Source organism: Nannobrachium achirus (assembly GCF_963921795.1).
Source record: "Nannobrachium achirus genome assembly, chromosome: 23".
Classification (NCBI taxonomy): Eukaryota; Metazoa; Chordata; class Actinopteri; order Myctophiformes; family Myctophidae; genus Nannobrachium; species Nannobrachium achirus.
Genome location: NC_137830.1, coordinates 28,152,321 through 28,171,667, shown reverse-complemented (window position 1 = coordinate 28,171,667; position 19,347 = coordinate 28,152,321).

The window sequence follows — 19,347 nt, the reverse complement described above, 5'->3', positions numbered from 1 at the left end:
GCCTGCAGTAAAAAGCTGCAGCCGCTGACAAGATGATCCACTGTCCGCATCGTACGGCGCTTCGAGATAGCTGGCCCGATAGAATTGGAGGGATTATTCAATGTCATACTGTTACTGTCCTCGTTATTTCACCAACCAGCAAACCACAAACACGCTGCTCTCTGAATGCTTGTTCGAGCTGTCCACATGTCTCTTTTAGCCACCTGGTCCCCCCTCTGATGTCACTGTCTCTGCTGAATTCCTTGTGGTGGAATTCACACTGTTCCTGAAAATAAGGCCATGTTATAGCTAGGGATGGGACGATAAGCGATATTATCGTTTATCGCGATAAAAAACACTCATGATAATCATATTGTGGAGATCTAATTTATCATGATATGGTCCTCCGTCTTGCACTGGGATCAATTCACCTTTCATTTACCGAGCTGCATATCCGGTACCATTTAAACCCTCTATAATTGGTAAAAGGTACTTAAAGGGCTTTTCGCCCTTACTGGTAATGAACATACTTGATACAGTCTTCTTTTCACTATCTATCAAATGTCTTTGCCAAAAAATAGCTACAGCGACGCGTTGTGAGCTTGTAGATCTGATATTTTTTTGGCAAATGTTCCGCCCCAGGATAATGGATTTTGATTATCGCGATAATATCATAAATCGCGATTTCTTTTGTCACAATAATCGTGATATGAAATTTTCATATCGTCCCATCCCTAGTTGTAGCTAGGCTGTGTGTGTGTGTGTGTGTGTGTGTGTGTGTGTGTGTGTGTGTGTGTGTGTGTGTGTGTGTGTGTGTGTGTGTGTGTGTGTGTGTGTAAGTAAGTACATTTACTTAAGTACACTTTTTGAGTTATTTGTACTTTATTTGAGTTGTGCCAATTTCTAATACTTTTACTCTTGCTAGAAGTTGCTACATCTCGGATCCAAATATTGTACTTTTACTCCACTACATTTTAGTTACTGGTTACTTTGTAGATTTTGATGATTCTTAAGAAAACATACATTAAACACTTAAGCCCTATACCGGTATATTATATATATATATATATACATTTCAGTGATTTGAAAATAGCCGATCTACAACGGCACAATGTGTCGCGGTTATGTGAGCTTGTAGATCTGCTTTTTTCAAAAGATTTTTACACATTTGAAAACTTGAAATGCAGCATTCTGCACAATTGAGTATTTTTACTTTTGGTACTTTAAGTACATTTTGATGCCAATACTTTTGTACCTTTCTCAAGTAGCCTACATTTTGAATTCCGGAGAATTTCTACTTTGCAGTATTGATACTTTTACATTACTTGAGTAAAGCGTGCGTGCGTCAGTGCGTGCGTGCGTGTGTGTGCTTGTGTGTACTCTGTAACTTCATCGGCTCCATTTGCTGCTCCTGACCCTGAACTGTGGGGTCTTTCTGTGATATCCACTGCAAGATGTCTAATGGTGCTGGAATTGCCTGGGGAGATAGAGAGAGCGAGACAAGTCAAGGGGGACAGGAGGGGTGGAGAGAGAGAGCATCGGGAAGATGGGAGGACAGAGAGAGAGGATGGGGGAGATGGGGAGATAGCAATAGGGTAGATGGGAAGAAGGAGGGAGTATAGGGGAGATGGAGGGAGAGGGGATGGGATTGGAGAACGAGGATAGGGGAGAAGGGGAGGAAGAGAGGCATAAAATGTATATGCATTGCAGGTGAAGCGAAATACAAATCGCCAATAGAGAAAGCACTCAACCAATTACAAGATTTTTTGTATGTATGTACCGGTATGTATGACTGTATGTATGTATGTATGTATGTATGTATGTATGTATACGTATGTATGTATGTATGTATGTATGTATAATGTATTAGGGCTGTAATCTAGCCCTGTTTTAGGGATTCGAACTTCGGGGGGATTTTCCGAACGGACCATCGAGCGTTCGATGGTTCGTTCGGTTCACCGAACCATCGAACGTACTGTACCTTTAACCAGCTAAAACAGTGTAGGAAATGTTTTAAATGGGCTGTTTTAACCATTGAAAACGCGTGGATGCGTGGCCGCATTAACACGTAGGCTAACACTTGGAAAATCCAACCCAATCGGAGAAAATGTTGCACAGTTTGTTGACGAACAGGCTCAATGTATAGCGGAGTCGCACGGATGATGATTAGACTTGGTGAATGCGTCGGAGCGCGTCGCGTTCGGGCTGAACTGGTCTCGATGTAACAACCCCAGAAATCGCATTATAGATCCTTTAGGTGGTTGCAATGAAATCCATCTTTGCTCATGCTTAGGAGAAAGGCTGTTAAATCTTTGGGTGCGTGGATGGGTGTTCGCTGTTCAGAGCACACACAAGTCTCTCTCTGCCCAGCTCAGAGTCCTGCCTCTCACTTTACTGTCTGTCAACAAGCGTGTGTCAGCGAGGCGCTGTAATGGTTCGCGGCCCCAAACAGGAGCGGAATTGGAGCGGAGGACGGTCCTTGATCGCTCCAAGCTGTTCTGGTGCATTTTATAACTACTTTAACGGTCACCATTAACTGTTAGTGTTTACCGGTAGGCCTAACTTATTTCGTATTTGGTTATCTCTACTACTGTGATATTCTGAATAGGCCTATCACATTCTGATAATTATTTTTCGTGTAAAAAAAAAAGAAGAAAAAAAAAGAAAAAAACCTGAACCCATTAATTTCGAACTTCGATTGCCAATGTAACGAACGAACGTTCGAATCCCCGAAGGTTCGCTTGCAGCCCTAGTATGTATGTATGTATGTATGTATACGTATGTATGTATGTATGTATGTATGTATGTATGTATGTGTACAGTTCAAAATCATACCATTGTGAAGTGAGTGGTGCTCACTTCACATTTCACACTAGAAAATACTGTTCCTGAAGAAACAGTGTGGCTTCGAGTGTGTGTATGATGATGATGTATAGACCCACATAATGTCAGAGGGGGCATATTGTCCAATCAGAAAGGGACATGCTGTACGGATAGGGACGTACAGTACATGTACACATAGAAAAATACATATTGTCGTTGTCGGGTGGAAACCTTGTATGTCCAAAACCGTTGGTTTTGCATTTATCATTTTAAAAATGATTTAAACTATCTACAAGTACACAACGCCTCGCACCGCGAGGTATTGTGTGCTTGTAGATCTGCTGTTTTCACTACTTTTGTGCGACGGCCTTGTATGGTGAAGCAGGGCTTTACTTTGCGAAAGAACGTAACATTTGAAACTTGAAGATACGAGGTTTCTGCCCGACAGTGACGATATGTATGTATTATATAGAGTTGTCAGTAAAGTGAATTCGTGAAGAAGAAAAAAAAACATCAGTAAACATCAGAAGTGACCATATAAAATATGAACAGAATCTGTATCTGTAAACTATAATTCTTTGAGTTACAGAAACACACCATAGACAGATTCATGATAGTGGGTGGTCTACGCTGTCTGTCAGGAGGGTGTGTTCTTTTCCAGCTGTGTGGTCCGACTGGTTGTTCACAGCGGTCAGGCATCCCATTTTTGCTGGGAGATGGTCTTTGTTAGTGTTCAATTAAGCACAGTACCCTTTTGGCCTCCACGCGCGCACACACACACACACACACACACACACACACACACACACACACACACACACACACACACACACACACACACACACACACACACACACACACACACACACACACACATACGCCCCATCTGGAGAGAGATGAAGGGGGGGGGGGCAGAAATGGGTGGTGGGATGGATGGAACGATAAAGAGAGAATGAACAGGAGGAGGGATGAAACTCAGATGAGACTATAAAGTACACATGTCAAAGACCAAAGAGATTACCAAAGAGAAGATCTGATCAAAATGGCAACTTTAAAGTGAGATAGAGGATTGAACATTTGGCTTGCAGCTACTTTGGTGGATGTCTGTGTGTCTCTTTTTCGGTGCCAGTTTGCACTTCAATTGTGTTTCTTGAGCCCATTGTACTGCAAAATCTGAATTAATTTAACAGAGTTGCTGTTTTTATTGTACTGAACACTCTGGATTTTACTGTGTATTTCTCTTTCTCTTCCCCTTCATACTAAATTTGTTCTCTGTGTAAAAACTGCGGCGTGGTCTAAGAACTGCACGGAAACCCACAGCCAGTATAGTACTGATATGATCTCTGACAACAAAGACCCTGACAGACTGTTTCTAAAGGCATACCTTTCTATAGGGGCCGGATTTGAGACCACATCACCGTAATAATTGCCCTCGTAAATTCTGGAGACCGATTGCGCCCCTAGCCATGAGACCAATTACCTGGACTGTCTCGTAGAGGCACATTTCCATGCTGTGAATCATACAGTAAATGTGTTGAAACTAGGTTTTGACGAAATTTTTATGTACTCTAAGAAAATTGAACACTGCATGGTCCATGTTACCGTAGGTCACAGTTTAGTATACGAACGGTCACACTTTGACTGTATCTCTGTCTATACACTGTGGTTCCCCCGACACGATCATGTGACATCACATGTGACTTCACAGTAGTGTTGTAGTACTCGAGTCAATGACTCGTCTCGAGTGAGGACTCAAGTCCAAATTTTCACTGACTCGGTCTCGTCTCGGTCTCGCCCTTAAACTCATATGCTGCCATTTAACAATACCTTCGTACTCTTTAACTGCCATTCGTCTCCATAGACTTCCATGTAATTCATAGTGCACGGATCATGCACACCCATGCCTAGATAATGCACCACGTGTGTCCACATTGCTCACAGCTTTCAAACAAAAAAATCCGAATGGAAATCCGTTCAGGCATTCATGAGATAGCAGCCATTATGTTTTACACTGTTGTGAGCTTGGAGGTCTGCTACCTGAGTTGTATGGGGGTTGTATGGGGGTTAAACAAGCAATTTCGCGATCGCTATCATGCCTACTAACGTTTTTGGGGTCCAAAAAAAAATTTTTGAAAAAAAAAAAAAAAAAAAAAAAAAAAAGATTTTTTTTTTTTTTTTTTTTATTCACGGGATTCACGGGCGTGGCAGGGTGGTACAACGGGATTTTTAAGGGATTCACGTTTTTGGCAGTTAATGAGTTAATTTGACTTGGACTCGTCTCGGTCTCGGTCTAATTTGACTTGGACTCGCCCCCCACCGAGTCCACTCGAGTCAAGTCACTACAATGCAATGGAATAAATGTTATATCCATATGAGGAGCGCATTCACGTTAACATTAAGAGAGCTGCCTTGTTAAGTAACAGAGCATTCTGACGCGCATCTGATAGGCACACAGTAGTAGCACACACGCACACACGGCACACACACACAGAGCCCCACTCTGCACAGCAGCAAGCATCTAATCTTCCCAGAAGTTATTTTTTTCGCCAAACAGACAACAGCACAACAGTCCACTTTCCTCTTACCTGCAGGCTATCCTTGTGTCCCCAAATAAATAAGTCCTAACAGCTTCCAAACACAAGCCTTTGTGATCATGTGTTGTGTAGTTTAATCCACCCGCACAGCTGGATTAAGAATTTACGTCTTTTTGTATTTCCAGGTGTAGTCTATTACTCGTTAAGCAAGCCTCATCCGAAAGTTTTAAAGTGCACTGATCAACAGAGAGAAGTGTAACATTGTAAGTCCCTGTAGAGAGGTTAAAACGAATCAAAACAACTTGAAGCAGTGACATGGGGTATTGTTTTGCCTTGTACTTGAAAGGCATCAGACTAATGACATAGGGTAGCAGGGCCGGATGTAAGCTCTAGTAGTAGGTGGGGCGAGAGGAAATGCCAGGGGGGCAACCTTTTTAGGGGGTCATAACGCCAGAAATGCATAAAAACCTATGCATTTTGGCACACTTATACCAATGACACACCACACCATGCTGTGTACAGTACAAGTCACAGAACTTAAGAAATAAAATACACAAAAAAGTAAAAAAAAAAAAGAAAATCACACCCGTGTGAACTGAGCGGTGGTTTACCCACCTCATAGATCATGTGTACCGATTTTTGTGACATTTGAAGAAAATATGTAGGAAAAGGAGCAAAAAGTGTGTTTTGGAGAAAATTCAAGATGGCGGAAAATCTATCCTGGCGCAAATGGGCGTGGCCTATATGGGGAGATGCGTCTTGACCCAAGGAATCCAGGGAAAAAAGAATTTTAATTTTCCGATCTACGGTTCAAGAGTTACGGGGCAAAACGTAAAGTAGGCCGTTATAGCGCCACCATGAGGCCGAGTGATGTAATTATTTTTCGATTCATTCTTAAAATCATTATGAATCTCCTCTCCGAGGTTTGAAACTGTAGCTCCAATGGTTTACGAGAGAAAAATACTTGAAAGTGATTTCTTGCATTGTCCCATTATAAGTCAATGGGGACAATTAAGCGTCGTTTTTTGCCGATTACGTCGGCATGGTAAGGCGGATCGGAACGAAAGGTAATAGCACACCATTCCCGGCCAAGCCGCACATTTTGATGTATATATTGCGCGAGTGGCGTAAATGGTGCGGCACTAGTTACGCGCCGAAGTTTAGGCTACATACAGACACGGACGGAGACAGACAGACCCACACACACGGCCACGTATAGGAGCGTTGTGACCACCGCTCAAAAAAAACAACAAAAGGTTAAAGAAATGATAAATAATGTGATGACAAAAGACAGACATGTTACTGGTGTGATAGCTATATAAACTGATGTGATTGACAAAGATGAATGCAAATGATACTATAAACTGATAGATATAGATTGATACACTGATATGAGACTAGATGGATGATAGATATGATACTGGATAGATTGAGACACTGAGATGACACTAGATGGATGATAGATATGATACTGGATGGATAGATTGATACACTGATATGACACTAGATAGACAGACAGACAGACAGACAGACAGACAGACATGACACTAGACAGACAATGACATTATATTTCCTCCAAATTTGCGACAAGGAAAACAAAAGCACGCATCTAGCTTCACTGAATATTCCAGCCATGGTCTTCCTCCACGGTACCAGCCCGGGCTGAATGCGCGTGCTGTCTTGCCAAAATGACGTTTTGGAAACACAAGATTAGCGGGCTGTGATGGTGCTGTTGTGCTTAAGCCAGTGCTGTTAGCAGCGGCCACTGCTGCGTCGTGTACGGCGAAGCTTTCAGCTTGTGTTGCCGTGCTTGTGGAACTCAATTGGGGGTTAGGGTTTGGATCGGGTCGAGGAGCAGCAGCTCTACCTCCTGCTCCCTGTGTGCTGTTGTCGGCGGCCGCTGCTGCGTTGCGAACGGCGACGCTTTCAGCTTGTTGCCGTGCTTGTGGAACTCAATTGGGGGTTAGGGTTTGGGTCGGGTCGAGGAGCAGCTGTACCCCGAGTCGACGACGGCTCGGAGCCTGCCTCTGGACTGACTGGAGCCGTAGCAGCAGTGCTACTCGCGTCGCGAGGTTTAGAAACCAGAAATCGACGCATATTGACCGAAAGAGCCAGAGAAAGAGAACAGAAGTTAAAGTGAAACAAGCTGCAAGCACAACTAAAAAACAAACTGTTCCTTCTCTCGATTAGTTCCTTAATGCGCTGGATAAAACTGAAGTTAGTTGGCAACCAGAAGTGGTGCGTGTACTTGTCTGTCGAGACGAGACTGACTGCTGTTCCCTCCTACGCATTCAACGCATATCGGGGGCGGAGCTGCTGGCCTGGCTGGAACATTATTATTTGTTTTACTTCTTTTGAGGTGCAGAGAGGGAGAGAGATGGCATTGGCGATCGGAGTTTTTAAAATGTATATATAATGAAATGGTGTTGGTTTTGGTGGTGCGACAGCTGTAGCATAATATTAAAAAAAAAAAAAAAAAAACGAAATATATATATTTTTATTTTTTCATGCCATCTTGTTTGGTGGGGCAGACAGGGCATTTAGGGGGGCAATGCCCCCCCTTGCCTATGGGGAGATCCGGCCCTGTAGGGTAGCCTACATTTCTCACCTTAAACAATGAAATGCAGACAGGCACATACTGCTATGTGTTTGAATGGGAAAACCTTATTTATTTATTTTAGCTTTTAGTCAAAATAAAAGAGTTTGTTTGAAAAATGTTTTGCTAAAATCATGCATGCTCTATTTCAATGCAACTATAACAGCAATGTTTAAAAATGTTATAGATTACAGTAGTAGACATAATTATTTTTTAAATAATATTATTTTTGTTATCACTTGGCCTTTTGGTGCATGGGCATCAATATTATATCCATATCATGATATTAGACTGGATAGGCCTAATTATCGTCTGTGATTTGGGATATTGTACTGCAGTATATGCCAAGTCTTATTTGTACACTAAAGTACTTGTTCTCTGCCTGGGAGAAAATGTAATTGTAGCAACTCAAATGTCTAGTTCTTAGACAGAAAATTGGTATGGGAAAAAACTACCTCTCCAAAAAACTCCCTCAAACCTAAACCACAGCATTGACAGCAACCAAAGGTAATTTGGGGAGACCTATTGATTTAATTTGAAGACAAGCCATTAATTTGAAAGGTATTGGTAGGAAACACCAGACAGGTGCATGCACATGAACGGGGGGTTCTTGCATTGTGTGTGTGTGTGTGTGTGTGTGTGTGTGTGTGTGTGTGTGTGTGTGTGTGTGTGTGTGTGTGTGTGTGTGTGTGTGTGTGTGTGTGTGTGTGTGTGTGTGTGTGTGTGTGTGTGTGTGTGTGTGTAGGTGTGTGTGTGTGTGTGTGTGTGTGTGTGTGTGTGTGTCCGAAAAAATATATATATATTGTTTTCTGCAGCCTACCTATCAAAAAAAAAAGGAAAAAAAGAAAACTGGACTCGGCTCGGTCTCGCCTACCATTGGTCTCGGACTCGACTCGGACTCGCCTCCCATTGGTCTCGGACTCGACTCGGACTCGGCCCCCTCCCAGGGGCTCTTGACTCGGACTCGACTCGGACTCGAACCCCATATGACTTGGACTTGACTTGGACTCGCTTTAGGTGGACTCGACTACAACACTACTTCACAGTGATGTCAGATACTCAGAGCAGGGTTCTCTATATATGGGCATAAAAGAGATCTCCATATATGGGCATAAAAGGGATTGCATGTAGGCCTTTTGGTGCATGGGCATCAATATTATATCCATATCATGATATTAGACTGGATAGGCCTAATTATCGTCTGTGATTTGGGATATTGTACTGCAGTATATGCCAAGTCTTATTTGTACACTAAAGTACTTGTTCTCTGCCTGGGAGAAAATGTAATTGTAGCAACTCAAATGTCTAGTTCTTAGACAGAAAATTGGTATGGGAAAAAACTACCTCTCCAAAAAACTCCCTCAAACCTAAACCACAGCATTGACAGCAACCAAAGGTAATTTGGGGAGACCTATTGATTTAATTTGAAGACAAGCCATTAATTTGAAAGGTATTGGTAGGAAACACCAGACAGGTGCATGCACATGAACGGGGGGTTCTTGCATTGTGTGTGTGTGTGTGTGTGTGTGTGTGTGTGTGTGTGTGTGTGTGTGTGTGTGTGTGTGTGTGTGTGTGTGTGTGTGTGTGTGTGTGTGTGTGTGTGTGTGTGTGTGTGTGTGTGTGTGTGTGTGTCCGAAAAAATATATATATATTGTTTTCTGCAGCCTACCTATCAAAAAAAAAAGGAAAAAAAAGAAAACTGGACTCGGCTCGGTCTCGCCTACCATTGGTCTCGGACTCGACTCGGACTCGCCTCCCATTGGTCTCGGACTCGACTCGGACTCGGCCCCCTCCCAGGGGCTCTTGACTCGGACTCGACTCGGACTCGAACCCCATATGACTTGGACTTGACTTGGACTCGCTTTAGGTGGACTCGACTACAACACTACTTCACAGTGATGTCAGATACTCAGAGCAGGGTTCTCTATATATGGGCATAAAAGAGATCTCCATATATGGGCATAAAAGGGATTGCATGTATGATGTCAGACAACAGAATTCCATTTATGGCCAAGACAGATGGCCAAGACAAATGGCCAAGACAGATGGCGCGACCTCGCCCTTTATGGCAAAGTCGCTTTTCGCCCTTAGGCGTCTTACTGGTTACCGGTATATTGGGTACAGGATATGTGTGTCCACTTCAAACTAATTCAAATGACATGACACAACTGAATCCCTTTCTTAATGATTTTTCTTTTTTTTAAGGGCCCTTCAAGCGGAGCTCGGTCACCGCGTCCTAGTAATTCATTTTCAATGAGAGGTTGGCGGCTATTTTGGCCGTGCGGAGAAGTTTAGGGGCGGTGAGGCGAGCGGGCGCAGTCCCGTGAAGTCCCCGCAAGCGTCCTCGTTTGTGCATGCGTACGCGGGCGGTGAGAGCTTTATTGTGTTCATCTTTGTGAAATACCGCGCGGCGTTTACTCGCTGAGCGAGTGTGTTTGTGTCTCACCGTTGCGTGGCCGCCGCTGATCCTAGCGGGAGCCCCCGCGCTAACCGCTGCTCATCTGTAGGGCCCTTAAGTCATTATGCCAATTGCCAATACTTTCTTATGTGTTTTCACTGCTGTTGTATCCTACTGACTGCCAGTAAGGAGACCCCACCAGGGGGACGTTGTAGAGCCTTCGTCCTACTCTCATCCAGCACTCTCCATTGACAGGTTCCACCCCAGCCTGTAGGAGTACCTGCAATGACTAATCTACAAGATAACAAGATGTGTCTGACTCCACTGGTTTCACAGAAGTCATAGGGTATTTTTACACACAGTATGCGACATAGCACACAACTAAGTATAAATCATATAGCTCGGGCCCTGACCTAACATTAAACCTGAACTCTAAATGACTAATAATATTTTCCTATTTGGAGGTCCTACATTTAAACCATAAAACAACATTTTCTCTTCTGAGGAGCAATTTCTATTTTTCAGTTCAACTGTGAAGGCATGCATGCACGCACACACATGCGCAGGCACACCATACTTACAGCATTGACAATACAATATTGTCAATGCTGCTGCTGCAAGTCCTGCTGGAATGTGGGCAGAAAAATAAAACCATACATTGTTCTTTCCTGTAGTTCATATTGTCAAGGCGCTGCCACTGCTTCTGGCAACACAGGAGCTCTGTCATCCTGTCCCTTCTACACATTCTCATTTTCCCTCGGTTGACACATATCCAGGGATTTGAGTTCTATGGCCATAAGCAGTGGAGGGGCAGGCGTGCAGAAAGGCAACATTAGCTGGGAATGGGAGGAAAGAATCCATGCGTGTCGTTTTGGAATGAATTGAAACCTGGCCGCCGTATTGATTTTCTGTGTTGCTTTGAATCCACCTTTCTCCTCCTCTCCGTCTCAGTCACCTCCTTCTCGCCCCCCTCGATCACCGCCTCCTCCTCTCCTGTACCTCAATTCCTCCTGTTCCTCCTCTACCCTCTCCTTGCCAGGGGTCATTAATACGTCCGTACACGGACAAATGTGTCCGTAGCAAAGACTTGGCCTCGTCCATGGCACATTTTAGATTTTGTGTTTGTTTTATGAAGTTCTTATTTTGATCATTAGACCCAATTACTGAATGTCAGTCTCCAGGTTTTTCTTTACAATATGTATGACACTGATTTACTATGACAATAGGTAAGTATGCCGTATTTAGTCCACTAGTACAGTGGTTCTCAAACATTTTATTTTCAAGGACGCCATAACTCTGAGAGTGTACACATTTATACACTATCAGAGTTACAGACCTGTAATGGTCATTTAGGGCAGTGGTTCTCAAACCTTTAGTGCTTCAGTACCCCCGTTTCCTGATTGCTGAATCCAAGTATACCCCCTTTAATCGACATCAACATTTTGACTAAGTAACCTCAACCTGCATGTTTTCTATTCAGTAGCAGTAAAATTCATACTTAATGTGGTTTAAAGCTTTACGGAACAGCACTTTCACATACATTTGTCAGTGTTTTATCATTAAACATAACATTACATAAATGTTTACATTTTCCATGTTCTCTCAAGTACCCCCTGTAGTACCTCTGCGTACCCCTACCCCATTTGAGAAACACTGATTTAGGGTATAGCTTTGTCTACTCATTTTGTCCATGAGCTTCTTCTGTGCCATACAAGTTTGATAGCTGATGTCGGCCATCGTGTATATCTGTGAGAGACTGACATGGCTTCAGAAAGCTATAGTAGCTGCAGTTGTCCACTTTTATACAGTATGGTCCAAGAAGCTAAACGCGTCACAACGTGACGCGTTGTGAGCTTGTAGATCTGCTATTTTTGGTAAAGAGAGTTGTCGTAGAAAGAACTCATCAAGTACAGTGCAAATCAGGTCTGTTTTACTATGCATAGTGAAGTGATACTGATGTAGTGATATCTCGCGGCACCCCTGGACTGGCATCACAGCACCCCAGGGTGTCCCATCACCCACTTTGAAAACCCCTGGTTTAGAGGGCGTTCTATAGAGCCAGGCAGCCTGCAGGTCGTCGCTGCAGTGATGATAGATGTATATTAGTGTGCTTCTGCAGACTGATGCATGGCTCAATGATGGCTGAAGGAGGGAGATAAACAATGTCTTTTTTTTCTTCTCCCGGCGTACAGTTATTCTGGTGCAACACTATTAGCTCCACCCACCGCCAGAACGTGCACAGCCTGACCTAAAACGACACACACGCGCACGCAGCACGCACACACACACACACACACACACACACACACACACACACACACACACACACACACACACACACACACACACACACACACACACACACACACACACACACACACACACACACACGAGCGCATGCGCACACGCGCGCGCACACACGCACGCACGCACACACACACACACACACACACACACACACACACACACACACAGGGAGAGAGAGAGAGAGAGAGAGTCCTCCTATACAGTACCTGACCATAATGAAACTATATTTCCAAATCAGGCCTAATAGCTGACAGCACTTGGTGGAGGGATGGATGGGACATTTTGTTTAGAGTGACAAGATGTAATTTGAGCTGGATAATGCTCAGTGCCACTGTGAAAATAGAAAAAAAAACACAAATGAGTTAGCTTGGGAGTGCTATCTATATCTGGAACTCGAGGCCACCATGATGGCTGCTCCTTCTATCTCTCTGCTCTTTTTCACCTTGTCTCTCTCTGTCTCTCTCTCTCTGTCTCATGCACACATAGACATCAAAGGGGGCTTGAGCCCCTGCCCTTTTACTCGTCTGTAAAAAGTGCCCTCTCCAGACCATGAAAGCAGTTTTTACTATGGTGAAAGAAATGCAAAGGCCCTCTTTCCATACCTGAAGGCAGCATTCAAGAGAATTGCCTTGTCCAAACTCTCCTGAACTTGAATGCAGCATCTTATGTTGAAAGAATTGCCCTCTCTGTGTAGAAATCAATGCCGTATCTCCAGTATTGACTTGATTATGTTTAGTTCAGTGCGCTATCATTTTCACCAAAAGGCCCTTTTAGAAATGTCAGCCCCTGCCTCTCTAACATTCTCTGCATGTCCCTGCTCTCTCTCTCTCTCTCTCTCTCTCTCTCTCTCTCTCTCTCTCTCTCTCTCTCAGGTTTGAAGGGGAGGGGGGTGGACATGACAGGACGGGGGGGGGGGGGGGGGGGGGGGGGGGTTGCCCAGGGGACAGGCTTAAAGAGGAGAGAAAATGATGGAAGTTGTTTTCATCTCTCTGGTCCGTCCCGAGAAATTACATTTAGAAGACATCGCCAGTCCTGAGACACTTTTCCAATATGTCCTCCCTAACCTTCACATAGTGTGCGCGTGTGGGATTTTGTTTTCTCCTGTCGACGGGGCTGAGCAAGACAGCCTATAAAGTGTGTGTGTGTGTGTGTGTGTGTGTGTGTGTGTGTGTGTGTGTGTGTGTGTGTGTGTGTGTGTGTGTGTGTGTGTGTGTGTGTGTGTGTGTGTGTGTCTGTGTCTGTGTCTGTGTGTGTGTGTGTGTGTGTGTGTGTGTGTGTGTGTGTGTGTGTGTGTGTGTGTGTGCGCGTGCGTGGTCAGCTATGAGTTCATACTGACATCAGTGGCAGCCAGAAAGGTCAGCCAGTCATGGTGGACAAATAAGCTGACATACCGTACTGTAACCCCTCTCATCAAGGCTGTACACATACATACACCACTCTTACAGTATACATTCTTCCAGGGACGTGCTGGCCATTGGGAAAAGCGGGACAACTCCCGAACGGCCGGTTCATTCCCGGCCGGTCCAGGCCGGCCATTAGGAAAAAAATAAAAATAAAATGTCAGCCTTCGTCACTGTCGGGCAGAAAAATCGTATCTCCAAGTTTCAAATGTATAATTTTTTTCGCAAAGCAAAGCCCTGCTTCATCATACAAGGCCGTTGCACAAAAGTAGTGAAAACAGCAGATCTACAAGCACACAACGCCTTAAATAATTTTTAAAATGATAACTACAAAACAAACGGTTTTGGACATACAAGGTTTCCACCCGACAACGACGAAATATATATATAAAAAAAAACAACTCTTTTTCCTGGGCTGAATCAGAGGCCCAGCACGTCCCTGCATTCTTCTCTTCTTCTCAGCATGTGAGTTTTTAAGAATAAAAGAAGAAAAATAACTTCTTTATGTATGCTTTACTCATGTATACATGCTCACTCGTTACACTACTGTAACATCAGAGGAGAATTATAGCCTAAATTAAACCAGAGCCTCTGCCCAGAGAGAGGAGTATGCACGGGCAGTGAAGTATGCACTGCATGGGCAAAGAAAACTGAGTCCAAGGCTGCTCTTTTAGCCAAAATGTCTCCAAACTAATCTACAGTCCATTCTCCTCTTCTAATCCAAGATTCTCTCAAAGACTTGAGGTGAAAGTGGTCCAGGTTTTTAATGAAGCTGCGGCACAGTATGTTCACAGCATCACCTATAACCTCGGACGCTGTTAACGGGATGCCAGAAGCATAATGGAGACATAAACTACATACATCCTCATTACAATCTGCATTACATTAAGAACTGAAGAGGCGAAATGGATATTGAGGAGATGAGAGAAAATGGAGCAGCTGGAAGTGGGAGTCAGTTACTCACTTTAACCCTGGCGTCCCTTATATTTTGGGCATGCCATTATAGGTGAAAACCTATTTTTGTATAATTTAGAAGATTATGTGGAGTCTGCCAGAGAGTGACATACACACTAGAGAGAGAGAGGAATACTGAAGAGGTTTAATTGGCTCTGGAGGCTGAGGGGTAATTAATGGAGACTGACCTTAATTACTAAGTGTGCTGGGTTTCCTAATGTCTCTCTCACTATACTGGGTCACATAGTAGTGTATGCCATAAACCTCTGATACAGTCTTTTTTTTTTACTTAATTTTTATTACATTTCCAATACAACATATAGGACATCAGACAAACATAAAACGATAAACAGACATAAAACAAAACTAAAACAACACATGCTGCTGCCAAACATCTTATCGCTCATCGCTTATCGCTGTTCTATTATAGAAGTATACGCAAGACATATTTCAGACCATTCTGGTTAGAGGGAAAGTTTTTTTTTACATTTGGTACAGAGTAGGGGTGTAACAATATAGTAACTGCAGCGAAATATCGTTTTTAACTTAAAAAAATCAATGCGGTAAAAAACTAATCACTCCTTTTATGACTCCTTTTGGATCCGCAGCGCCGATTCCGCACAGCCTTGCACACCAAATCCAATGCGTTTTATTCATGCCGCAAACGAAAAAAAACGCAACTGTCCTGTGTGCAAAGGGCTTTACACTGATGTACCGTATCTTTACAAAGCATTGACAGGTGGTCTAAACCATAAGTTGTAAAATATTGTCTTGATGGAAGAAAGCTCACTTCAGAGTTTACACCAATTTCAACAAGAAATACTGTTCCTACGAAACAGTGTGGACTCGTTCGTAAAGAAATATGAGTGCATGATGTCCCCTAACGTGACTATATTCTGCAGTGTGCTAACTGTCATGTGAAGCTCAACCAATACTCCAGCTAACACCACTCCCAGATGTTTTTCCGACAATTTCCAATTGCACCTCATTGGCTAAGGGCCTTATACTGTCGGGCGGAACTTGATAGATAAATAAATAATGAAGATAACATAATGTTCTCGCCTTTCAGGCGAGCCCACAATAAGGCTTTTCAGTGAGCGGGTGCACTGATGTCAAAGCTTGTGATGTCATTTGATAATGATGTACAATAGTCTGTTTGCAACTTTGACCCTTTAAAGTGCTATTCAAACATGACATTTACATATTTTAACTGACTCTTTGTTCAGAAGTTAGGATGGAGAGCAGAAGGTTTCTAATAATCGTCACTATATTAAATCAGAGGCTGCAGCTGTAAATGTCATAGCATTATGGCTACAGTATAAATGGTAGGCTGTGCTGTTACTCTTCTTCCCTCACCTGAAATTCTGACTCCGTATATTATGTCTGTCCATCTGTCGGTTTATCAACCAATGGAAGACTGTCCCGTCTGACATCCCCCTCTGTGTCTGTCTGTCCATCTGTCTGCCCGATGGCCTTCCATCTGGCTGATGTATACTGTAGGCCAGGGGTCAGCAACCTTTTTGAAATGAAGTGCCATGTTTTTATTTTCTAGAGTGTCAGTGTGCAGTGTCAACATACATTTTAATGACAAATATTTTTACATATTTTAATTGTCAATAATCCACCTCCCCGACTCCCTCCCCAGTCTGAGTTCAGAGTTTTAATGAATGTAGAATTTTGTGCAAGATGAAATTTGATATAAATTAGCTAACTTCATTTAATTGACCACATAAAAAAAAAAAACTATTTTTGACATTTTGACTGGCAGGACATCTATCTATAAATGCGAGAAGTCTCTGCGTGTGTGTTTGTAATCCGCGTATCTCGAGAACCGTTCGTCCCACCGGCTTCAGATTCGGCACGCGCGCTCCCCGCCGCGGCACGGAGTGCAGTGCCGGGCCTCGACCCGACCCGACGCGCGGTTTTCCCTAACCGGCGCGAAACGTTCGGAATCTCCTTATGCGGGGCTGATTGTTGACATCAGGCTGTTCCGGAGGAAATCGGCGCAAAATCGGTCATTGTGACATCACTGCAGTGCCGGGCGCAAGCGCTGACTCATTGTGACATCACTGCAGTGCCGGGCCTTGCCTCGAACCGACAGATATCTCCGTATATGGGCATAAGACTGAGAACTCCATATATGGGCATATGGGCAGATACAGAGATCTCCATACAGTATATGGGCGTATATAGACAGATATCTCCGTATATAGGCATAAAAGGGACACAGACTGATACAGAGATCTCCATATATGGGCATATGGGCAGATACAGGGGCGGAAATCGGTGCAAGCGCTGACTCATTGTGAGATTTGTGACATCACCTCATAAAAGGCTCTGACATCACGTACGCCACATGAGTCAACAAAAAATCTCTGTGAGTGTGTATGTATGTAATCCGCATATCTCGAGAACCGTTCGTCCCACCGGCACGCGCGTTCTCCATATATGGGAATAAAATGAATGCCTGTATGCGGAGCTGATGTCTGACATCAGAGTTTTCCGCAACCGGTACTGTGTGTCCAGAGATCTTCATATATGGGCATAAGTGGACAAAGGCAAACAGATGGTCAAAACGGGTCCTATGACAACAGGTATATTGGGGTTTGCATTAAAGGGTGGGGCATTCATGGGGTTTGCATTAAAGGGTGGGGCATTCATTCCCTATTTCAAATTCGGCACACGCGTTCCCCACCACAGCAGGTAGTGCAGTGCTCGGCCTCGACCCGACCCGATACACGATTTTCTGTAACCAGCACGAAAGGTTCGGATTCTGATGTCTGACATCAGGATTTTCCGGAACTGACACTGTGTCTGCATAGATCTCCATATATGGGCATAAAATGGATGCAGACAGACAGATACAGATATCTCCATATATGGGCATAAATGGACACAGGCAAACAGATGGTGAAAGATCTCCATATATGGGCATAAAGTGGACGCAGACAGACAGATACAGATATCTCCATATATGGGCATAAATGGACACAGGCAAACAGATGGTCAAAACGGGTCCTATGACAACAGGTATAATGGGGTTTGCATTAAGTTTGTCTCCTCCTCCATCTGTTTGTCTGTGTCCCTTTATTCCCATTATGGAGATCTCTGTATCTGTCTGTGCCTCCGACTGTGTTGCAGACACAGTGCCGGTTCCCCCTTTAATGCAAACCCCAGGTTCGGATTCTGATGTCTGACATCAGCATTTTCCGGAACTGGCACTGTGTCTGCATAGATCTCCATATATGGGCATAAAATGGATGCAGACAGACAGATACATATATCTCCATATATGGACATAAATGGACACAGGCAAACAGATGGTCAAAGATCTCCATATATGGGCATAAAGTGGACGCAGACAGACAGATACAGATATCTCCATATATGGGCATAAATGGACACAGGCAAACAGATGGTCAAAACGGGTCCTATGACAACAGGTATAATGGGGTTTGCATTAAAGGGGGAACCGGCACTGTGTCTGCAACACAGTCGGAGGCACAGACAGATACTCCATATATGGGCATGAATGGACACAGGCAAACAGATGGTCAAAACGGGTCCTATGACAACAGGTATAATGGGGTTTGCATTAAAGGGGGAACCAGCACATGTGTCTGCAACACAGTCGGAGGCACAGACAGATACAGAGATCTCCATAATGGGGATAAAAGGGACACAGACAGACAGATACAGAGATCTCCATATATGGGCATAAAATGGACGCAGATAGACAGATAACTCCATATATGGGCATATATGGGCATAAAATGGACCCAGAACTATATCTGCAGTGATCTCCATATATGGACATAAAATGGACGCCGACAGACAGACAGATACAGATATCTCCATATATGGGCATAAATGGACACAGATGGTCAAAACGGGTCCTATGACAACAGTATAATGGGATTTGCATTAAAGGGCGGGGCATTCATTCCCTATTTACATAGTTCCCGAGTTGGCCAGGTCGCCGACTAGACGCTGGGCCGCCCCAGCTTCTAGTTGTTATAATGATCATTAGACTCAGAGCAATAATCTACCTATCTCCCCAACTCCGAGAGTCAGAGTTCAGAGTTTCAATGAATGTACACTTTTGTGCACATTTCTGCACAATGTAATTTGCTATAAATTAGCTAACTTCCTTTAATTGACCACGTTTAAAAAAAAAGATCTGTTTTTAAAATAAAAATCCTCTCTCTCACACTTCTGCCAGTGTGCCGGTGATCACCCTCCCCTGTGCCAATGTTGGCACCCGTGCCTAAGGTTGCCTACCCCTGCTGTAGGCTATACTGTATGTTTATCTTTCAACCAACTTACCTGTGTTGTTGTCCATCTCTCTTTCTGGGA